At 31.3% G+C, this 25,857-nt stretch overlaps 1 protein-coding gene and 1 long non-coding RNA gene across 5 annotated transcripts in view; one reads left to right on the top strand and one right to left on the bottom strand.

Moving 5' to 3' along the window:
- The first annotated feature begins 926 nt into the window (after window positions 1-926).
- Window positions 927-25,857, top strand: part of Gdap2 (ganglioside induced differentiation associated protein 2) — a 79,151-nt gene continuing 54,220 nt past the window's right edge. Inside the window, exons 1-2 of one of the 4 annotated variants that reach the window (XM_036377919.2) lie at window positions 927-1,052; window positions 4,238-4,535. The gene's annotated coding sequence lies outside the window, so the exon portion shown is untranslated. Of the gene's footprint in view, window positions 1,053-4,237; window positions 4,548-25,857 lie in introns of all 4 variants that reach the window. The other 3 variants (XM_036377912.2, XM_036377937.2, XM_036377966.2) reach the window with 3 other exon arrangements.
- On the bottom strand, window positions 1,546-2,415 carry LOC118683868 (uncharacterized). The gene is made up of 2 exons (XR_004979697.2): window positions 1,942-2,415; window positions 1,546-1,872 (listed from the first exon to the last, which is right to left on the bottom strand). It is a non-coding gene; the product is annotated as an uncharacterized lncRNA (long non-coding RNA).

Below are 25,857 nucleotides of genomic sequence, written 5' to 3'. Positions count from 1 at the left end.
AGCACAGAATGTTATAAATAAATTTTAAATAAATACTCTGGTAGTACATTATTTCAGTGGCTTGCAAACCGCATAACGCAGTGCTTACATAACTGCAACCGAAAGCTCGCTAAAGCTTTTATACACAATAAGCGGTAAGTGCAAACCTATCAAAGTAACCGTGACTAACAAAACCGAGTTAAACCTACAACAATACCAAAAGCATCAGCGCGGGAGTAAACAGCCGAACTATGGAACCAAGTGCACAAAGCTCCCATAAATATTCAGAATGCACGTTTGTTCTCTTTCCAAAGGTAGCTACAAATTGAGAAAGGGATGACAAGATGTGCTGTTAAAGAGTTGGAGCCCAATAGGAAACTTGTACAACAACAATGAATAATCAATTTGGAGAAGAGCATCGCTACACATGTTAAATAAGCGAGTTAGTGTGGAAAGAAGGTATGCATGTGTATGTTTGTATTACATTGCATATATGTAGGGAAGTATGCATGTATATGTTTGTAAGCATACATATACATATGTACATATAAATGTATGGCATGTTTATACAACAAATGTGCGCTCATTGTACACATCTCAGCAGTTCTCTCTGCACTGGATTATATTGTTACGAATAGGAGACGGAAGAGCAGAAGCACGGAAGTACACCTGCATACACATTTGCATACTAACAAATTCACACATCCATACATACAGTGGTATGTGCTTACTGCCTTCAAAGTAGTAGATTTTGCATTGTGGGTGATTGGAAGACACACAGAGCGTAATTTCGGCTTGGAATTGTCTACTCACATGGAAAGCACGGTACATAGTGCCGCTTATATGCGTATGTATGCACATATGTAAATATATATGCGTAAGTGTGTGAGCTACACGTAGCTACGATAATGACTTTACTTGGCTGCTTGTTAAATATTGTAGCTTAGCTCAGTTCCAATTCTCACGCTCGCCCAGCCGATTGGTTGTGCGGTTTAAAAAGCAAAAAACAAAGCAAAAAAAAATTACAAACTTAGTTAAAAAAACGTTGAGGCGCGTTTGAGAAGTATTTAAAGGTATTGCAATGCAAAAAATTAGTGTTGAAAGTTATATATACATACAAATATACTTGGTTGAAGTGCTGCATATTGAAATTTTTCTGATTAAATTGAAAGAAAAAAATTTTGGGCAAAGCGAAATATTGAAAAATATTGAAAATTGTGGAAATTCTGTTTAAAAAAATTGTTTCGTTGCAATATAAATTGTAGTTAACTTGTGGTGCGTGTGTGACGTTCGGCAGTGAGAAAATTCGCAGCTACCACGTTTGCTAAAATCGAAGTGCTAATTTGCTTACAGACGCTGGCATACATATGTATGCAAAAATATATGTTTATATATTTACATATACTACATACGTTTATATACATATATAGATATGTATATGTTTTATGAAAAAGTCTGGCTGTAACTGAGTGCATAATGATTCTTGTATAAATACTTATATATATTATATATATATTAATTTAAAATTAATTATATATATATATACAACAACAATAACAAATGAAATGTGCAAAATTTCTCAGAAAAATATTTTAATTTAAAACGTGTGTAACTGTCAGCGTGTGATTATGTACACAAGTGCCGCAGACTCAGCTGGTGCGGCAGCTTTCTTTCATTTTTGCTTGCAAATTTAAGCGATTTGTGTTGTTTTTGCCATAATAAACACTGAAAATAGTATTAATAATAATAAATAATACAGCACGTATCTTTTGGCTGTTGTTTTATTTTTCCAATTTCTTTCGCCAAATTGTCTATCCTCCAATTGAAAATTGAAAGTTGGCTTCGCGTGGCTGCTGCTTGCCAACTCGCTGCTTCTTTGTACGCGTTCGCCTCCTGAAGGGTTATAAAATTTACTAAAAGCAGTTAATTATATTAAGCAATTAGTGGTACTACAATTTATACCTTTCGCAGTTCACCAGTAACCACTGCAAAGTAACTTCATCAACAATTTCAACTGACAGCCACCACTGACACGATTGACACCACATTCCCATACGCTCGTTGTTCGATACTTTGTTGTTTAACTGCAGCTCGTTGGCTGTTTTCGCTCATTTCCAGTTCAAAAAACAAACAAAAAAAAAATACATACACACATACATATCTTGCTTGCTTCCTCTGCTTTGCTATCTTTTGGTGTCATCGTTGTTATTGTCTACTGCTGCTGCTTACCTGCGCCAATAGCCATTGTATTTAGGTTGTTCGGCGTGTCGTTGCTTCGATGGTCGTTTTCGATCGCTCGTTTCTCATTGCTACTTTTAGTTGACGTAATATGGCTTTAGGCGAAATAGAATGAAAACAATTTGTAAACTGAAAAAAAAAAACAGAATGAAATGTGTTTGTAAAATCGAAATAAACAAATGGATTTAATCATGTGTGACAACAATTCTACTTAACAAAGTGACTAAAGTGTACAAATACAAATGCATGCAGTAATATTGAATAACCCATGGAAACATTTGGTACCGTGTGGCCAAGCTTTAAATAACAGCGCTTTAGCTAATATGCCCTTTGGACCGAAATTAAATTAACGAAAACGCCAAATATTATATTTTAATTATAAGGGTCTATGTACAGCTGTAACCTTACATAAAGTTTTTTTTCAGTATATATACAAATACAATTGTAATTAAAGTAATGACAGTTTTATGAATATTATGTCTTTTTCGACCAGCTACAATACATATACGTGTATGCTATAGTGGTCCGATTAGAACAATTTCTCCAAAAATGGCACCGTTGCTTGGACAATACTTGTAATCCATGCCGAATTTTGTAAAGATATCTCGTCAAATGAAAAAATTTTCTATACAAGCACTTGATTCCGATCGTTCAGTTTGTAAGGCAGCTATATGCTATAGTGGTCCGATAGCAACGATTCCGATAAATAAGCAGCCTCTTGAAGAAAAATAGACGTATGCAAAAATTCAGATCGATAGCTCAAAAACTAAGAATTAGTTCCCGTATATACAGGCAGGCTGACGGACATGGCTAAATCGACTCGGCTCACTACGCTGATTTTTATATACATACATATATAGATTTTATAGGACCTCTGACGTGTCCTTCTGAGTGTTACAAACTTCTTGGCGAACTAAATATACCCTGTTCACAGTGTAAAAAAATAACGAGGGAAGCCCTAATCTTGATCCTACGAATTGAAGCACTACGAACTTCAAAAGTGGATGAAGTTGTATGCGTACTATTTCTAAGTCTTCTCTGTATATTTTATAAATCTTTTGAATAAGTTTGTTTATTACATAACTAACTACGAGGAGTAAGGTTATATTTTACATGTTTGTAAAAAAATAAGACCCCTTTATAGTTATACGATATATACATTGTCATCGATAAATTGTTCGAGGAAAAAATGTATCTTAAACATCCTATTTTGTTAAAGCCCATTAATACCCAAGAGCGCCTAATTTCGAAGCATGATCTTGTTTACAACATTTTTTCGCTATTATTTTAATACACAAGATTTGTTAATTAAAGTTTGTATGTTAGATATTTTTTACTACAGTATGTGTTATCAGAGTACTTTACTCATTCATTTCCAATACAAAAGTTAGGTAGAGGCCGAAAGTATAACAAAAACAGTTGTGACCGGGTCATCGATATTCGATGAACAATTTTCATCTTTTTTACCAAAGATCCTCCTAAAAATTTTGCATATAAAATACATCACTCAATGAATTTCATAAAAAAGTTGGGACCAATGAATTATCAACATAGATTTCGGTTCGGTATTTTCATTGGTCCCAAGTTTTTATGAAATACATCACATAAATGCATTTTATATGCAAAATTTTGGTGAGGGTAATATCATAATAATAATTCATCAATGGTAAATAATTTTCAATATAATATATGCTACCTCTGCTGTTATTTTGCCGACAATTGTATTAAAACATCAAGCTACATTAATTACACTCAAAACCACGCTGAAGTACACAACTCAAGTGTGAACTTGGTGGCAAATAGATGCGCTGTACAACAACAAACGAGGAAAATGCCAAACTAAGCGAGTTAAGCCCACACAAGCGGTTGGTAGAGGCCTCTTTTGTGTAGCCCCTTCAGCACAAGCAAACAACCAACAACAACTACATACTAGTATAAATACTAAATACCCTTCAACAACTTAATAATATTTATATAATAACACAAACACATACATAATATATTATTTGCGATTTCGTAGCATTCACTAAACGCTTAGTAGAAAAAACCCACCAAATAGTAGCCGCCTCAGAATACCCACAGTTACTATTTAACAAAATTTATTAAAAAACAAAAAAACAATTGCATTAAAAAAAAAAATTTTAAATTAATTCAAAGTGTAGAAAACTAAAATTAATCAACACGTGAAACCAACAAGTGAACACCCAAATTTACACACAACTGTTGGAGACTGCAGAAACCCACTAGGAAAATCGTGCGACAGAACGAGATTTTACAACTTTAGCTTTTTTAGCCGCAACGCAGACAATTAGATAACTGTACGTATAAGAGTAAGTACATACTTGATTTGGAATTACTAATAAATATGTAGAAAAAAGTAATAGTTAGTTAGTAGTTAATAGTTCAGCCATAAAGTCATAAAACATAAAACTTATTGCTCAGAAATTGGATAAAATGTGTTACCCATTTTTGGAATGCTTTACCTTGATAAATCTGAAATTTACTTGGCTTTAATGACGTCACTAACACGTAACAGTATATACAAAGAGACCGCAAATTTTCTGCTCTTGCCTCCAACAAAATCATGTTACTTTCATAAAAAAAACATTTTATTCAATATTTCTCTACATATGAGGCCATTTAGCTTATGTAACACATTCCTTATTATCATAGACACTAAATATAAAAAATTTATTTGAACCAATTATAAAAAGTTTTGCTAATTATCCTATGCTTTATGCTCCACCTAGATTTAACTGACCGGTTTGGCCGGTTGTTTGTATCGCCTAAAACTAATCGAGATATGGAGTTATTGTATGTATATGGTATATAAATGATCAAGGTGACGAGACCGTCCGTCTGTCTATGTAAGCGATATAATTTAAATATCTTGATGAAACTTGGTACAAGTACTCCTTGGTACCCAAGGGTGGTTGGTATTGCAGAAGGGCGAAATTGAACCACTGTCACTCCCACACAACGCCATTGAACGAAAATCTATAAATTGTCATAACTAAGCACTAAATTAAGATACAAAACTGTAATTTGGTGTAGAGGATCGCAGTGGTGAGGGTTTCACATTTCTTTAAAGGGGGCGTGGCACCACCCTGTAAATGATTATATTTACATATCTTCCAAACCATTGAAGCTATCTCAACCAAACTTGCTGACAAAAATCCTTTTAGTGTTTCTTTCTATAGTGTGAAAATATGGAAAATCAGATAATAACCACGCCCACTTCCCATATAAGGGTTATGTTGAAAATTATTAAAAGTGCGATAACTCACTGAAAAAAAGAGACACTAGCATTGAATTTCACGGCCAGAATGACAGTTAAGAGTTTAATGGAAGCCACTACAAAAATTGAACAAAGGGCGTGGTACTGCCCATTTTTAGATGAATCCTATATCTTAGGAACTACTGAACCAATTTCAATCAAATTTGGTGTGTAAAATTATTACCTATTATTACTATTGCACACAATAGAAATGGAATCGATTCAAAACCACGCCAACTTCTCATATAACAAATTTTTAAATTCCATCTGATTATTTCATCAATTTGTATTATTAGGGCAAAACTTTGTACAAATAGTGTCCTCCTATTTAATCTAACGCCAAAAGTTGTCGAAATCGAACTATAACTCAAAGATACAGACACCAAAAATGTGGACACAAAACAAAAGACCAGATAAATGATGATTTTCATTGAGTTATAGGATTCCACAGAAAAAAACAAAGTTGCTTTGAAATTGTCAAATTAAAACCGTTAATAACTCTTAAACGGTTAGGTTTACGAAAAAATAATAGGAGACCATTTATAGAGCATTTAATTTTCTACGAAAACTCAAATTGTTGGAGATATGAATTTTTCTATCTAATAATAGGAAAAAAATAGAAACCCGTTAGGCGGAGAACCTTCCCGTTACAATTAAGTGCTCGTACTTGGAGAGCATTTCGTGTAGGTGTCTATCAACCAATTTTTCAGAGTACGTAGCGAAAAAAATATTCGGTTTTTTTTACCCTTCCTAATATATATATATAATATGTATATAACAAATTCAATATAATAGTCAAAAATGTAAATATATATATATAATATCGGTATTTTTCTGTTTTGATTAATTTAATTGTTGGCGGCGTGATTGGCAATTATTATTTCCAAACACTTTTCGATATCAAATTGTTCCATTTGATTTTGATGATTAGCACACAATACCCAACACATTAATCGCATTTTTGCTACATCTCGTGTGATATATAAGTAAGTATAATTATGTATAAACGTAATTTCGAAATTGCTTCTGTGCTTACCTATTAAGCTATTTATTGCTATAACCCCGCAGTGAAATAAACTCGCTTTTATACTTTAGAAGTAGTATGCAGCGCCAAGTCAACTAGTCATCTAACCGTTCTTTTTCGATGCAAGCGACTGGTATACCACATATCATATGCTGTTATCTCATGAGTCGAGAGTTCATTTTGTAAACTCAAGAATAGTCTGAATTCGGTTTTCCTTCAGATCCTCCGCGTTTTTACTGAATACTTTTTCATTCCATAAATATGCTTTCTAAATGAATCGAACTTTCCAAAGGTTATTTTTCATGACCACTATGATTTTTCCAAAGTTAAATATGGGCCTGTTGTTTTTCCAACTAGTTCGATTTAAGTCGGAAATTATACTTGAAAACTCTTCGCATTCTTGGCTGCTTTGAAATTTCATTGCGGGAATTATACGAATAAACGAAGTTTTATACTCGTATACTAACATATTGCAATTAATACCAAATGCATTGGCCATGAATTTGATTTTGTGTTAAGCACGCGCTAGTAAGACTATAATGTATTTATTTTATTACATATTATACAATATATAAGTTCACTTTATTCATATAAATATATGAGTAACATATATGCTATGTGACTATATTCAACATACTAGTATAATTATATTTCTGATTTTCCAAAAATTTCATATCCCCAAATATGCTCACAAATATACTACATACTCATAAATATCTAATTAATTTTTTTAAATCTCACTCATTATGCTTCAAAGGTACAGGCAATCTGTGCAAACAATATACTTGTAATCTCCCACAACCGATTTTCTAGCGGCCACTTACCATGCAATCAAAATTAATTTCCTTATACTCAGCATATTACCAACTTCTACATCGTAAATATAATATGTACACATGCTCATAACTCTTTGCTTAATTAATGTGTAAAAGGTATGCCTTTTCTGTCAGGACTTCCCTAAAAGCCAAACTTCCTCAATGTTTGTTGCCGAAATATGGTACTCTTCTTAATGGAATAAGGAGAGTGAGAGCGTAAGAGAGAAAAAGTTAATGAGTATGTATACATATTTATGTCTTTGCAAAATTTTGGAAAGAAAACTCGAATTTCATGTGAAAGTTTGTAGCAGAGTTGCCATTTGATTTAAATTATAGATTTTTAATCGCTTTTTCGTTACCAAAAAAATAACTTTTAATAACATTTTTAAAGCAAGTATTATTATCATATATTGAGGTATAATTAATTGTTTATCACCGTTTCTACCAATTTCCGGCAAAACTACCAGACCTATAGAAAAATGTTATATGGCAATGAAAAGATCTATAACTTTTGTATTGACACCTTTTTCACATAATGTCAAAATTTATTTCGAAAATAATGAACGGAACAACCAATTTTTTGTGTTTTTTATTTTTATCTTGCACACCAAAATCTTTTTCTTAGACGAAATTTGGTCTAAACTTATTTTCTTATGTCCGAACACACTATATTTTTGTTTAATTTATAATATTATCCTTATTTTTACTTAAAATCGAAATAAAACCCTAATTTTCAATCAATAATTCTCACGTCAAAATATAAATGTTTTTAAAAATTGAAAAAGCTTTATATTTGTTGAAATCTCTACTTTCTGATGGTATTATATTACCATGGTTAATTTGCACATAATATGCCAATACAGAATCCCATATATATATATTATTAATATTATTATTAGTGATTTAAATATAATACAATTTAATTATTTCTTCATATTTTAGTTTTTCGATTCTAGTAAATTTTTTTTCTAGTTTGTAATAATTGTTTAAAATTGTTTTCCTTCGAAATTGATAATGATAACAACGTTTTGTGTTATTTTTGATATTTTCCGACAACTTTTTCTGAACTATCGCTAAAACTTATTACTAGCGTATATGTTTGCTTTGGCAACCCAGTTTTATATTTGTAACTATGTACAAATTTTAGCTTTCTTTATGCTCTTCATTCACTTTTTTTACTTCCGAGCGAGTAAGCTCCAATAGTACCATTGCTACTTTTCAGCCTCGTGCTTTTTCTGCTTTCCAGCTAGCTATTGGAAAAGGATACAATAATCCTGGATGGCAAGAGAGTGCTAAGAGGATTTTATTGTAATTATATAAAAATAATAAATTAACCTTATTATTAACAAAATTTAAGAAGAGTTTATATTTTTACCTCTTGATGTATATATGTGCTTCTGAAGGTATCTATTGCAGTCATACCGAAAGAGCTTAGCTATAATTCGAAATTAGAAAAATAATAATTCAACCAAATATCTTTCAAATTATATATTTTATATTTTTATTAAGAAATAAGAATATTTATTATTAAGGAACAAAAAAACACAACGCATACAATTTTTTAACATTATATATACTCGTATATATAAATTATATATATTTTTTTAAACATTAAAAAATTCATGAGTTGAGAAGTAAAATATATTTTTAAAATGCTATACAGAGAAATCTAAGAAAAGCTGTTAAGTAATAATTTAAAATTTATTAAAGTTTATAAACATAATCAATTTTAAAATTCTAAACTATATTTAGACGAAGCGCTTACGCATAAAAATTAGCTCACACATATTTTTAATTAAAAAATTTAAAAAAAAATTTAGTTTATTTTGTTTTAATATTTTGATGAAATAATTTAATTTTGTACTTCAAAAAAATTAAATTTTCTCAAAGGAAGGTAAGAAAATAAAATTGTATTTTAATTAAATTACGATAATTGTGTTGCCATAAAATGCGTTATTGATGCGCCCATATGCATTGTAAATATGCATTTATGTGTGTTTGTTTGTATAGTCAAACGTAAATATTATCTTTGCCTACCCTAACATGCGCTGAATAGAGTCCTTTGTCACACAAAAAGACACAGCAAGCATTGTTGAACTATTGTGCCACTTTTTAGAGAAGCGAAGGCGCGTGTGTAATGCATGTGGGGGTATAATGTGCGAATATGTATGTATAAGTGTATATTTATAATGCATAGTGGGAGGTTTGTACAATTCTAGCTTACATATAAATAATTAGAAAAATGTTAGTAAAACATAACAAAACAAAAATAAATTATAAAAATTGGCTGCTAATAGAAAATTAATCGAAAAATTCAAAAAAAGGTTAAAAAAAATTTTGTAAGGTATAAAAAGATTATAAAAGTATTTATAAAAGTTAAAAGAAAAATAAATGTGCAGCTATAAGAAACTAAATTCCTTCAAATAAAATTTAAAAAAAAATTAGAAAACTATGTAAAATCTTAAAAAAAAATATTTTTAAAAAATTGCAATTAACAATAATTATTAAAAAATAAGTAAAATTTGCAACTAAACAATAGAAAAATTAAAAATAGTTTGAAATATGTTAAATTTTTTTCAAAGATATAAAAAACAAGGCATTAAAAACAAATAAATGTGCAGTTAATAGACAAAAACTTCGCTCCAAAAAAAAATGTTCGTAACATTTTCAGTATTTTTTTGTATAAATAACTATAAATAACAAATAATTAGCAAGTCGTTTCTACTTTTCAAACAATAAAATATTTTTTTTTTGCAAATTTTAGACCATAAATATTTTCAAATATCTCATTACTATTTTATTTACAGCCATATTAATCATATTCGCTGACATAACCTATTTTCTTTGCCATATAGTTAGAACACTGCAGTTATGCTATATCTGAAGCCCCCACGACGTATACGTAACATTTATGATTTTCAACAATAAGCCCTCTCAATGCTAGAAAAGACTCAAGTGTTATAGAAACACATTCAAAAGATATATATTTACGCATATGAAATGAATATTTTCTATAGGAAACAATTTTTTCCCATGACGTTCGTTGTCACTTAACGTGTATTTTATCTATGTACTAACAAGCTACTATTTTGCGAGTGTAGCGTGCAGCAAATAATTGCGAAACGTGTTATGACGCTAACTTTAAGTCGTATAATTTAAATATAATATTTTGAGTTAATTTTAAAATTGTTTATAAGTAGAAATGTTTTAAAAAATAAATAGCTAATTAACTAAGGAATATTTGTGGGTATGTGTTTGAGTGAATGTGTATATTAATATAAATATATGTATATAAGTATGGATATAAATGATATACATACTAATTTGTAGTTGTAAATTACAATTTCTCAGTCATTATATTTACATATCTAAGTTTCTGTGCCTCTCAAGGGTTTAACAAGCTGATAACATTGAGATTTAAATGATCGATAGAGCTGCCACATACGTTCAATACAAATTGCATATGCATTAATGCTTATAAATTCAACTTGTAAGCTTTCGTAAGCAAAAGTATGTAATTTTTTTTTATTTTAGTACCATTAATATGTGGATATTTTACCTAGCCCTAGACTTGTAATTAATTAACCTTTCTTATATGCTTGCGTATTTGTTTCAATTATATTTATTGCTTTATAGTATATTAAGTCTAATGTAGTTAGAACATTACACGTTTTATTGACGCAAAAAAATTGTCCATTAAAATAAATATTTCAGGTAATGGCAACAATCTGGTTTAATTTCCCACTAGTATGTGAGTGGCGGCATTTAAATAGTATATGCATTTATTGCCACGTATATTTACTTTGTGATGGTTTTGGAGCACACAAACAAAGTTCTTAAAATAAGAAAAAATAAAACAAAACAAAAAAAATTAAACAAAACCCATCAAGACGAACCCCCAGTTTATTACCGCAGAGACCCACAAAACTTCCAAAGAATATTTGTACTCATTTTCTCAATAATATTTACACCTTCCTACACACTTATGTATGTATGTTTATGTGTGTACTGCTGCACTTGTATTGCCATCGCGCTCATAAACAAATTAGACATTAAGAAAACACCGTTGAATGTCACGTACTTGCGCTTAAACTTCAACTTCCAGATATTGCCAGTTCATGACTGCATATAGAGAAGGTCTGACAGTGATTATCTTGTAGCGTCAAAAGCGTTTAATTTACATATACAGTCTTTTTCGTATAAAAATACGAGGGTGGTTTGATCACGTGATGACTTCGGATATAACAGCTGTGGTCTTTATTGCCCGAAAATTTGGAGCCAAACCAAAAATTCTGCGAGGATTTAGAGGAATGCAGTATTGGCATAATATTTTCGCAAAAAAAAAACTATTAGCAAACCAAAACTAGACTTGAAGAACTCAATTCTGGTCGTTTAAAAATCCGGTATGACAAAAATATAGATCTATCTATAGAACTATGTACTCATTTGAAAAGAGTGTTCGGACTAGATACCCTATGTTAGGAATAAGTTTTCATGTTATTCGTATAGGGACGATATGTTGAACCGCTATGCTAACCTATAAATTAGAAAAGCAGACCAAGTAATGAACTTTTCCGTGTTAATAAAACCCTTAAACAGTCGAAAGATGTTAATTCAAGACTATAAAATCTATATAATTGGAGCGAGCTTATAAAAGATTATAAAAATTCAAATCGATTACCTGAAAGCCCCTTTTCTACTGAGAGCTTAACATAAGAAGAAGCAGCAATTTTTTATTACGTTGAAGTTCCGCAACAAGCTCAAGAATATTAGCTGTTTCGATGTTTATTAATATACGAACTTGGATTACAACACAATCTCGGATAATTATTTGTTTTTGTACAAAAAATATCTAAGTAAATTCAGAGTTCCGTAAATACGCCGAAACTTGAAAATTGTTCCTAAACAAACTTAAACTCGAGCTTGAGAGATGAAAATTTAAAATGTGTCAAATTAATGTCAGAGTTTCTTAAACCTTTAGCAGTTCATACAACTTCTTTAACACGAGCTTAAAATATTAAAATACATAATATGTTGAAAATATGACTAAACTCAGAATTTCTTCAACAATTAGCAGTTGTTCACGAACACAACTTCTTAAACACGAGTTTAAGAGATAAAAAAACAAATTGAATTTAGAGTTTTTTAAACCCTTAACAATTGTACTTAAACACAACAACTTAAACTCGAGTTTCGAGAGATAAAAATATAAAGATATGTATGTGAAATACTTTAAAATAACATCATCCAGCTCATCGGAGACTGGGAGATTTCTTGAAAAAAAAATTATATGGAAAATCATAGATGTAGCAAGCTTCCCTTGTACTTTTCAGCGTAATAACTAAAATATAACTATGATATACATACCATATATGCTTTTTTTCATAAGACTGGTAGCGATGTCGTCAAGTCAATACCAGTCACCGACGATGTCACCGGTATTTCAAAAGATACCGTTATACAATAATATCTGTAAATATGTATGTACTTCTGTCATATCATAAAACTGCTTGCAAATAATTTCGGCAACATCACGAAGCCATGACTTTTTCATACGAAAGTGTTTCTTCTGAGTATTTACACTTCTTATTTGGCTTCTCTGCTGTCCTCAGCATTCGGCATTCACCATGAAGGTCATGTCAAACAATTGCAGCACCGAGTTGACGTTGAAAAGGTTGTGTGGTGTTCTGCGGATCCACCTACAAGGCAGGTGGTCGGTGCCAATTCGTGCCTGAAACATTGTCAACTTTATGCAAATTTCACAAAAAAAACAAATATTATTATAATAAAAAGAATAAAATAAACAAACAAGTGAGACAAATGATCACATTACAGTTATGTAAGCAGGTATGCTTGGTGCCATGGAAAGAGTACGGTGCATAAACAAATATTTTGTTGGGTTGTGTCATTAGTAGGGATATCACCAAAGTACATCTACAACAAAACAAAATAAATGCGAACAATTCAATTAAGCACACATACATGCATACACTATTTGAGTTTGTCCCACACAATGTATTACGTAAACGTGTAAAAACTGTCATTGGACATAGCGAAAGAAGGAAAACAAAGCCCAAGTGACCCAAGTGAGCAAAATCAATAAGTAGCGCTGCAAAAAACTTAATGCTTTCGGAGGAAGAAAAGCAAAAGGCTAACGGTCAAACGAAATGTAGGTCAAAGAATATTAAAGCGCAGTATAATGCGATAATGAATTTATAATATTTACTGGATTTAGAAGAAAATTTTCAAGATAGTAAATATGACAGTATAGACGTTTAGCTACCCTACACGTGGTATGTGAGTTTAAACTTACGCTAACCACCACTCTTCTTTACTTCTCTTCGATACTTTGTACCTCACACAATTCAGTCATACTCTACCCATCTTTGTCTTTCTCTTCGCTGCTTTGGCTTTCTTATACACACTACTATTATTAATTTTCTCAGATTTCTCTAAATGATTCTATCGGTATTGCTGTATCCGAAAATATCTCACCAAAATAGATAAATCTTACAAAACAAACTTGAACTATTTACATTACTCAAAAACATCTTAAAAAAGATTAATAGCGTTCAATATTGAGAAACGCTTCTCCAAGAGGCTGCGCATTTATCGGAACCGCCTATACCATACCATTATAGCATATAGCTGCCATATAAACTGAACAATCGGAATTAAGTGCTTAAATGTAAAGCCTTTTCATTTAAAGAGATATCTTCACCAAATTTAGCACGGATTATTCTCCAAGGCAACGGTATATTCTCGGAAGAAAATGTTCAGTTTGGATCACTATAACTTATAGCTGTCATATAAGCTGAACGATCGGAATCAAGTACTTATATGGAAAACTATTTTATTTAACGAGATATCTTCACCACATTTGGCATGGGTTGTTGCCAAAGGCAACGGTACAATCTCCGAAGAAATTGTCTTTATAGCCTTAGCTGCCATACAAACTGATCGATCAAAATCAAGTTCTTGTATGGAAACTTTTGTATTTGCGACAGGTATTATAGCTTCGGTACAACATCAGTTAATTTTTTTTCTTGTTTTAATATTATTGTACATAAATCTTAAATTTTTGGATTGAAAAATCTATAAGTAGTGCTTACACATTCGGTATCTAAGCTGTGCTAACTAATCAAGAAGACCAACATTTTTCAAGACGTTTTACCATTTTTTTATGTGGTTCTTTTTCGTCTCTTATTTCCACTGACTTGTGTAGGGTTTCCAAAGCACAAGCTGGCAATGCGACCTGAACGAGCACTTGTTATGAATTCCAACCAGAGAACTTTATTCCTTACATAGTAGAATCAACAGTTAACGTAAATATGTATGTACTTCTGTCGTATCATAAAACTGCTTGGAAATAATTTAGGCAACATCACGAAGCCATGTCTTCTTCATACAAACTTCACCTAATTTAAGTGTATACTACAGTATATTAGAATTATACACATTATTAGATGAAGTTTGTTCAAAAAAACAAAATCACATACAGCTATGTACGAGTACACAAACTTTTAAACTTCAAAACAATCCAGTAAGTCAATACGTCCCTCAGTGAATTTAGAATTGTCGAGTAAACTAACACCTTTGCGGTAAACCGCTAATTCTAATCATGTGATATCTTAATCACTTTTAATCAATTAGTTAGGCTGTCAGTATATTAATTATTCCTTTAAACTCTTTGTCGAATATTTCACGACAGCAACAATTACAATTCAATTTTTTCCTTGTCAGGTGTCGAAATAATTCAATTTAGATGTGACGCGATATTATACGTTATAACATTAGCATTATATAATAAAGCATTTTGTATTATAAATCCGGAATATCTGCCTGCAATGGCATTACCATGAAATACTGGGGTAATATTGTTACTCAGTACAATTTTCTACCCTCTAAAGCTATAGTTATCGAACCAATTCGTTGATGCTAATAACAAATCCGATAGATATTCAGAGCCGACGTAAAACAAATGTAGAGCTGTAGGAACTCCATTACTCCAAGAAAAAGTGTTAACTTCGGAAGCTGCACTGAAGCTATAATACCCTTCACAGGTGCCTATCTTATAATATAAAAGGGTATACAAAGAACTTTAACTTGATTCTATACTGGCTGATGGGTCAGTATAGAAGTCCGATCTGAACAATTTCTACAGAGTTTATACCGTTGTCTAAGAAAATAATAACGATACAATGAGAAGAAGGACTTTAATACTGAGGGAACGATTAGTCTCTCTATTCTTCGAGCCATCCTGATTAGTATAGGGATACCAAGGGCACCGTGTTTTGTTAAAAAATAAAAATTGATTGCGCCACCCATAAACAAGAATCAATAAAGATTGCAGAATATGCATATATGGTATGTATGTATATGCCAATATGCTATTATTTCACGCTCAATACTAAATTGACCTACATACAAAGCACACACACAGCGACCCATATAGTAGATAGTGTGTATGTGTACTAAACATGAAATGCGCATATAATATTACAGTTACGATATGAGCATTAACCTGTCACCTGCTATCAATCAGCGGTGAATGACGTCAGAGCCATAGCCGATAGCTACAAAAACAAAAAATGACACCTTGAACAGGTTGAACAGGTTGATTAGGTGTTATTTTCGTCTTCACGATTGGTCAACGATTACGTCATTGCTGCACAACGAGGTGTTCATAAAACAAAAACTTTTCAATAATATTTGAGACCCATTAGCTATAGGTATATGTATATAGTGCTATAATGGATATTTTTCACCATTAACTTGTAGGCGGTTAATGGAAATTGAAATAATTTGAGCATTTGCTCAACTTTTTATTAATAATTTCCTTTGTTTCGAAGTTCTTCGGCGCTGCGTAATTCTTTCGCCACAATTTACACTACATCAAGCTGGTTTTGGTGCTAGCCACGCGGCGATATCAACTAAGAGCGATAAAGACACCGCTCAGCAATTTCACCGTTCACCGCGACAGCCCTTTGGGATCAATGCGCCAATTTATTAGCCAAACGCCCATTCTTCTGACTGCCAATGACAAATTCGGCGCGACTCTGCCATTTACTCACTCATTTACATACTCCTAAATGTATATATATATATATATGTGTGTGTGTGAGTGGGTATAAATTACATTTATTATCATCCTTTGTATTAACTGTTTTTTAGTTTCTTCTCTTGTTGTTGTATTTTTATTTTGTCAAGTATTTGCTGAACGCTCGCGTTACGCATCGCCAACTGGTTAGCGGTTGGCTGAGCGATGAGTCGTACAAAGGTGCACGTTTCATACCCTTTTTCATACCAACAGGGTATATTAAGTTTACAAGAAAATTTGTAACATCTAGAAGGGATTTATCCATGTTCATCTCTCTGACCGTCTCTCTGTATATATGTACGTGCATTAGTCCCTCAGTCTTGTCGATATCGGTCTGAAATTTTGCACACGTTCTTTTCTCCCCAAGAAGCTGCTTATTTGTTGGAACTGCTGATATCGGACCACTATAGCATATAGCTGCCATATCTGGTATGGACAACTTTTTTATTTATCGAGATATCTTCACTAAATTTGACACAGATTATTTAGATCGGACAACTACAGCATATAGCTGCCATACAAACTGGGCGATTAAAATCAAGTTCTTGTATAGAATCTTTTGTATTTGTGAAGGGTATTATAGCTTCAATGCAACCGAAGTTAAAGTTTTCTTTGTTGTTTTAGTGATTGTCTGCCATAAAAGTTTGACACCATTGAATAAAGCCGAAATTAATATGAAAAAGAACGAAAACAAATTGTTTTCATAAATACCCGTGCGATGGGTGAGTAATATGCACTTATACCGTAATGTATGTAAATTTGTTTGTATATAAGTGAATGTATGTAGACACAAACACTTCAACTAATTTACATTAATAATAATGCTGAAAAAGGCATGTGTGGCAAGTAAAAATATTGAGTTGCCAAATTTGTTTAGTTTCTTTATTATTATCTTGTGGCATAAATATTTTGTTGTTGTTACTTCCATTGTCGTAAGCACATCCTGAGCTGACCAATAAGTTGCTATCTCATACATCGATGAAGCCAAGTCCTGCTTTTTTTCAACGCAAAGAAGAGCATCATTAAAAATAACTGGTACGGCATTTAATACTTTTGGAGCTGAAGAGGTTCCTTTTAATCGTACGATGTTTTGTGCAGCCTGGACACTCTAGCTATATCCGCTGAATCATATTTTAAATACAAATGTATAAGGAGGGTAATATTTGCATTCATGAGTCCATCGATTCCGATTCTTTGAGCCAAGGAAATCTGTTATATAGATAACATACGTTTGGAAACTAAGAAGAAATGATATAAAGAAAGAAACTCAGTTCTTACTGGAGTGCTCTTATTCAATAGCGTCATAATTTCACCATTACAGACCAAGTTCGTAAAAGACGTCAATGAAGAGAAATAAAAAACCAAATCTGTCATACCTTTCTTCTTCTTTTTTCTTTCCCGTGGGTCGGTCTAGGACGTTAACACAAAACCTTGTCAGTTCTCTCTACCCTTTGTGGGGTCACACCAGTTGTATATATGTATATTCCAAGTGCAGACCAGTCCTTTCACTGTGCGTAGGCGCCCTTGCTACCGCTATCCGCCCAAGGGTCTTGAAGCTGGAGCTTTACGGTGGAGCATCGATTTCCATATGTAAAACATGGTCTAACCAGTGAGATTATTAGATTTACCTAGCTATATCCATATCATCATAGATCTCATACAGTTCGTAGTTCCATTTTCTTAGGTTCTCGTGGCTCATACCGACATTCCAAAAACCTTATATAGAACAGATTTTTTCGCATCTATTTCTGGGCTAAAAAAAGCTACGCTGACGGCTCTGTTGTAAAGACATTTGATGTCAATGTGATCAGCGTACCCCAGTAGCATTGTCCTTTTAGAGTAGATAGTGCCACTACGGTGCGGATTAGTGACGCATATCACTTTTACCAGCATTATGTTGAAAAAGGTCCTGCTTAAAATCTCGTCTGGTTTCGAATTGCTTGGAGAGGTTCTACCTAAATTTTACAGAGGATGGATGGCTGTGCTCAACCGTATAATTTTCGCAGGTATACCAAGTTTAAACATAGCGTCGAATAGGCAACTGTCACTGCTGTCAAAAGCGGCTTCGAATACGATAAAAAGGAGATTGGTGTCGATTTGTTTGGCGAGGCTCTTCTCTAGAATTTGAGGTATTGTAAAAATCTGGTTTATGGTATATTTACCAAATCTAAAGCCACACTGATAACGTCCAATCAGTCTATTTGAAATGGAAAGTAAAGAAGGCACAGCAAGAAATTCGTTCGGTTCTCGCAAAAACACCCTACTTCTCAAAATTGATTGACTTTTTAAGGAGAAATTTGGTTACATCTTATTTACCTTCAATATAACTACGAAAAGTCAAGAAGTTGACTACCCAAAAATTCACGACTAAGTATTTATTTCTAACATCTTCAACATAGTGCTGAGCAGCAAGTTGGCATCGGATCTGTTTAACCGAAAAAAACCTAACATCCCTCTTGGAAAACATTTTTGTAAGCAAATACAAAAACAGAAACTATTTTCTCTTCATTATGTGATTAACATGCGTTTTTGGCCTCTAACGAGAAATCAGCCATTATACATATAGCATTTACAAAGGGGAACAAACTCAACTGTGTACTATAACTAACTGCCTTTAAAGAAGGGGGACAAAGAAAATCCATTTAGTCATGCTACCAAATTCATTAAAAGCATATCGCTTCTAAACCAGTGGATGTCACTGCTGGAGACAGGAATAGTTTGTAAGCACTATTTGTTGTGAATACATTTCACTGTACATATGTATATGTATACTTGCGACCGATCTCGTTAGTGCTCAGTGCCAAATTGCCAATTATCCATCATTCTCGCTGCACTTTTTTAGCACATTTATATATATATATATATATATATATACAATATATATACAAATATATATATATATAACTACAATATACAATATAACAAATATATATATATATAACTACAATATACATATATATATATAACTAATGGCACGGCGCTTAGCTTGGCTCGGCATGTCCATTTGTCCATTTCGCCATTTGATTTCACGCCCAGTTAACTAGTTTTGGCATTTACTTATGACCACACGCACACATTTTTATTAGGGCTTTGACTTGTGGGTTAACAAGAGTATAACTTTTATAGTTACATACAAGAATATATAATATAGCTTTTAAGCAATTTAAGAATATGTAGAAAGCAGAATATACAGTGCACTGCCAAAATATATACTTTTTATTGGTATTGGTATAAAAAATATAAATATTTTTATTTTTGAATAACTTTTTATTAAAAAAAATATTATTGTATTTCTAACCAAAACTTGTAAAAAAAACATTTTTTTCTATTTAAATATGTTTATTAATTTTTTGTATGTATTTTTTACTTTTTTAAGAATTTATTTATTATTTACGCGTATTGGTATAAGGTATATATCTTTTGTTTTAATTTTTGAATAATTTTTCATGCAACAAAACATATTTCAAACAAAAAATTATAGAATATATTTTTTTATTTAAATTTATTTTTATATATATTTTTTTAATATATAATTTTAAACTTTTTCAATATTTTTTTCTTACTTAAGTGTATGGTTATAAAATGTATACATATACATACATATAAATTTATATTTATACAAACATATATATATTTTTTTTTGTTAATTTTATTAAAAAATATTTTCTTAATTAAATTTATTTTTATAATTTTTTTTGTTAACATATATATTTTATTTTTTCAATAATTTTTTTTACATATATTTTTAACTATTTGAATAAATTCTAATAATATTGTTGTATTTCTAACAAACAATTACACAAAATACTGTTTTTTTCATATTTTTGTACTATATGCTTTTAACTTCTTCAACATTTTTTTCTAATTTAAGCGTATTGGGTTAAAACATATGTTTTTTCTTTTACTTTTTTGATACTTATTTTTTTTTTTTAATGTTATTGTATTTCTAACCAAAAATTAAAAAAAAAATATTTGAGTTTTACACCTTTTTTATTTTCCAATAATTTTTTCTTAAAAGATATTTTTGTGAAGAAAATTTCAAAAAGAAATATTTTTTTTTTATTCAATATACATTTATATGCATATATCTACATTTGTATATGCATTTTCATATTAAAAACCTTATCCTTAAAAAATAATTTTGTTTATATTGTTAAAAATAAAACATATTTTAAAAATTATCACAAAAACTATTTAAAAAAATTAATTGGTCTAAATTTCTTATGCATTCCAAAAAATATATTTGAAAAATTTATTAAAACAATTTTTCTATTTTAAAAAAATTATAAAGATATAAATTCAAAAAATAATATAATAATAAATTTTCTAAATTAAAAATATATAATAATAATACTAATAAATTCCTTAAAATGTTTGCTTATTTTTAAGTGTTCACATTATTTTGACTAACCACGTTGTTGACGTGTACATATAATACATTTTTCTTTTGTTGTTCGCCATTGTCCTCTTATGGTTGTATAAACAAATTACAACAAGTCAATAACTTTATGACTGCAGTAAATATCCTCACAAATCAAACTGTCCTACTTTTTCAAGGCTTTTCAACAAATGTGAAAATTAATTTCGAAAAAGTTTAGAGAATTATTAAATTCACTGAATAGTAATGAGTATGTGTGCACTTATATAGTTTTATGATAATAGAAGAGCGTAAAAAATTTTGCAAAAAGGAATTTTTTTCCTTAAAGTTTATTTAAAGCCAAAAATTGTGGTGTATCTTGCAAAGGAAACTTGTTTAAAGGAGCTTTATAAAGCTTTTAATATCTAACTTGCAGAATTTCGTCTATCGAAATGGAGTTGTACTTGTAGTATTGCGCGGAATTCAATGAAAAATAGCCAAGCACTTGATTCCGATCGCTAAGTTTATATGGCAGCTATATGATATAGTGGTGCAACATTAATACAAATAAGCAGCGGCTTGAAGACAAAAGGACGCGTGCAAACTTTCAGATCGCTATCTCAAAAGCTGAAAGACTAGTTTGCGTATACACAGACAGACATGGATAAATCGACTCAGCTCGTCATGGTGATCATTTGTATATATATTTTATAAGGTCTCTGAAATTTCCTTCTAGGTGTTACAAACTCCGTGGCAAACTTAATGTACCCTGTTCAACGTATAAAAATCTTTTCAAGCAAAATATTAAAAAACAAAAACATTTTTTATCGAAAAATTGAGAAATTTGCAATTCGTTTGACTGATGAGTAAATGCTTTGCAATAAATCATAAGGTCGGTTGCTTCACAGTTTTACCTATGTATATCCACAAATAAATACACGCATCCTATACACACATACAAACATAGGGGGAGCACTACATGAATTATAGCTTCGAACTTTGTTGACTTTTGTCGCAACTGCATATTAATTTAAGAAAAACGCAAATTATTTCAAATCCGTATACACATATGTACAAGTATTTGCATGTTTACAGTTGCAGACGATAAAAAATTTTTCCGTGACTTGCACGAAAGTCCAATTTTTTTTATAACGATGCGTTTATAACGAGCTTTGCTAGATAGTTTAGGTTATATTAGTCTGGTAGTCTGGAGCCACGCATAGACCAGTTTTGGTCGTTTGCTATACCAGAAGGGATAAATGATGAGCCATCCTTTACAGTAGTTTGAGAAGAGAAAGGATTAGTAAATACGAATGAATTAAGGCCAATTCTTTAAATAAGAAAACAGCAATCGGATGCTTCAGATAAGGGAAGCAATTAGTCATCATAAACTTGTACGGTTTTTCATCTAGGCCTGCATAAGTTAAAATAGCATACTTAGAAACCTATCTCCACATATAGATAGTAGGTCATTCATAACTGTGGGATGGTAAACAGAAAGACTGTTTCAAAACGTTTTTTCTGTACTGAGGTAAAATAATGACCTCACTGCACGATGAGACGCATTAAGATCGAAAAAAACTGACCGAATAGTACGCTTGAGTGGTCGCAAGTGAATATGGTTTAATTTGCAAAAAAAAACAAAGCAAAAACAGTTCATTGAAGACACAAAGAAAAAACTCAATTGTGTTTTGACCTGCTGTTAAATTATTTGTAATTCTCGGAACGCTTCGCTTCAATAACATCGCAAATTTTTAAATGTAGTTAAGCGTGAAATACTTTATTACTCTATAAAGCTCTGCTCGCTTTCCATAAGCGCTTTTGGAGCTAACAAAAGCACGTGTCAGTGTCAAAAGGCTGGTAGAAAGCTTTTGACAGTTCCTACGAGCAGTATATTTTGCAACATGTTTCAAATACAATCGCTTACGTGTTCTTAATAAGATAATGAGAAATGAGATTTTTAGCAAAAAGAGTTTTTTGTTTATAAAAATAAAAATTGTCAAATAAAAAAATAATTTAAACCAAATTTATTAACTTATCGAAGATACCTCGTAGAAATTCCTAAATGCAAATACATTCAGTAATGAATTTGTATTTACTTATATAAACGTACATATGTACGTATGAGTACCAAAATACAATTATGCCTTCATGTTTACAAACGTTTAAAGCTTCGTCAGCGATGACTATTTGTCGTTAATTGTTTGTTTGTAAATAAATAATTTACTTGATACTTCGTTTGTAATGCTCAACAACTAATCACTTAAAGCAAAGCACAGACAAGCTTACGTGCCGGCGAAGTACTTATGTACGTATATATGTAAGTGGGTGAGTTCAATGTGCACACCCCGTCAATAGCAGTAATACGAACTTATCGAATGCTTATAAAAGCACTTGAATGCGGCGTAGATCACACCATAGTAGTTACATGTATGTAATTATACTCGCATTCGCATGCGCAGTCATAAGTACTTGCATTCACATTGTCGTGAGTACTTCGGTAGCAAGCCGACGTTAGAATGTCTAAAGAATGTTAGTGCATTTACAAGTCGCCATTTTTATTTATGTAGCACATATAAATATCCACTTAAACTATCAGTTGGCTGATTGTGAGATATGTGCGCTGTATATGTATGTATGATACTTATGTATACTTAGTATATCTCTGGTCACAGTAGTTGTCGGACTGCGCGCCAAGTAAACATGACTTCAAACAGGCTTTCACAAGCCATTTACTTACTTACTTACGTACAGATAATAGCAAGTATATGATGGAAACTTCAACCTCTCCTAAATTTTCGACCGGAATGTTCTTTTTCTTTCACCGATTAATGGAGGCGTCCTAAAAACAAGAATATATAAGAAGATTTTTTATATCCAAATTCCGCAAAGAGACTTGGCAAAAGTTTGCCAAAAAGCGATTAATATTTGAATGACAGAATCCTTTTCTATAAATTTTAGAATATACTTCGGCTGGAATTAGAACCAAAGATCATGTCATTGTCAGAAATGCTTGGTTATGCTGATCGATATTTACAATGTATGAAAGATAATAGATGAATCTTTGTTTAGTCGACTGACATTCAAATTAAAACAATAACAGGTTAGATTTCCAGATAGACTTCCAGATTGGTATACCATATGTGTAAAGTTGTTCTCAAACAAAAAAAGGCAGTTGTAGAGCAATAGTATGAGATTTTAATTCAATGTAGCATGTTTCAATGTATTTCCAATTTATTTGAAATATATCAGTAAGGAGCTCAAAATCAAAAGAAATATATAGACGCACACTTCCTCTCTGTTTTTTTTTTTTTATTTTTTTTTTTTGATAAGCACCTTTATTAAAATATTACAGATTGAAAAGAATCTACTATAATTAAAAGTGAACTGGAACTAGAAAACGTGAATAAATTTGCTTGGCTTATTTTAACCTTAAATAAAGGTATAGTGCCAATGACCAGATTAGATTAGGTTAGGTTTTGTGGCTATCGGAAGATTATAATTGGAAGATTGTAAAGTTGGTACAAAACTTCAAATAGCGATTTATATAGACTGATTTCGATATGAGGAAAAAACATGTACCTACCGGAAAAAATTGCTGAGATAATACTACGTAGCCATTTTCAACTTTTGGCATCTGGAAAAATGTTTGACCTTAAAGACCATTGTATTATATATTGTCAACCTATAGTAAACTAAATATTGAGATTAATTTTTTAGCTTTATCGATGTACTCGTACAGACAATTAGTTTTCTGGTTATTTTTATTTTATTAAATTTATTCTTTAACTATTTGTTCCAAAATAAAATCATCATAAATTTTCAGAGTACTGAAGATTAAAAGTAAATAGGAAGGTTGCAAACCAAAGTATTACATTGTATTCAAAGAAAGGCTTACTTTAGATTCCTAAAATAGATCGTTGTGTGAAGCCTATAATTTGGCTGGGATGTGGTTTTGAAAGCAGTCTGTTTTTATCAATAACCAAATATATTTTCCTTGACTATCTCTCATTAGCCGATTTACTTAAAAGCCTAACATTCAAAATAGCCGCAGTGATATATAATATATATATATATATATATATAAAGAAAAGTTTAATTGGTAGTGATATATATATATATATATATAATGAAAAAAATTTCAGATTACATTTAGGTAAGTTTTTGATAGAAATCTACTCACTATCACTACCAATTAAACTTTTCTAAAAGGTTTAGGGAATGACATTTCTACAGAATAGTTCATGTATTTTTGTCCAAACACTGCGCTACGCCATGGATATTAATACTAAGAGCCAATTTGATTAAAAAATCTCAATATTTTCTTTCAATTTTTTTTTAATTGTTTTTTTGTATACTTCTTCACTGATTCGCTAAGTTTACAAAAAAAATTGCGCACTCAACCCTGTACTCCCTTATTTCTTTAAGTATTCGCGCTGAATAGTCATATGTACATATATTTATAGACATAACCGGTAATGATGACTTGTTGTAACTTTATGTGTGTGCCTATAAATATGTATGCACATAAACCGGTACTTAATGCCAACAGCAAAACAATACGGCACGCCCATTAGCCCACTGTACGGCGTTAAGTGCGCGCATGAGTGCAATGCAGAAACATTAAAAATGGCAATTACGGAGCTACTATGCCCACATATGCATATATAATATATGGTGTGTATGTATATGTGCATGTCGGCTGCATTTTGCTGCAGGCCATCAACCGCAGGGGCTTCCATGCTTTTAAGTCGCTAGTTAAGTGCCTAAGTATGAATGTATGTGCGTGTGTGTGGGTGTGTATGTGTGCTGATGTAGTTGCTGTTGTTTGGAACGATTCTGCTATAAATAAACGCTGGAAAAGTCAGTTGTACACAGCTACACATACTCATTCATATGAGTAAGTATGCAAATAAGTAGGCAATTTATATTTATATGCAGCAAAATAGATAAGATATGGGTGCATATTATATATAAACATATATGTGTGTATGTATGTATATGTACAAGTATATTATAGGCTTGTATGTGAGTATTTTTATATTTGCGCATTTCTTTCGTTAGATA

This window comes from Bactrocera oleae, chromosome 4 (assembly GCF_042242935.1).
Source record: "Bactrocera oleae isolate idBacOlea1 chromosome 4, idBacOlea1, whole genome shotgun sequence".
Taxonomy (NCBI): domain Eukaryota; kingdom Metazoa; phylum Arthropoda; class Insecta; order Diptera; family Tephritidae; genus Bactrocera; species Bactrocera oleae.
Note: the sequence above shows the minus strand (reverse complement) of the source record. Positions and strands in the feature narration are given on the sequence as shown.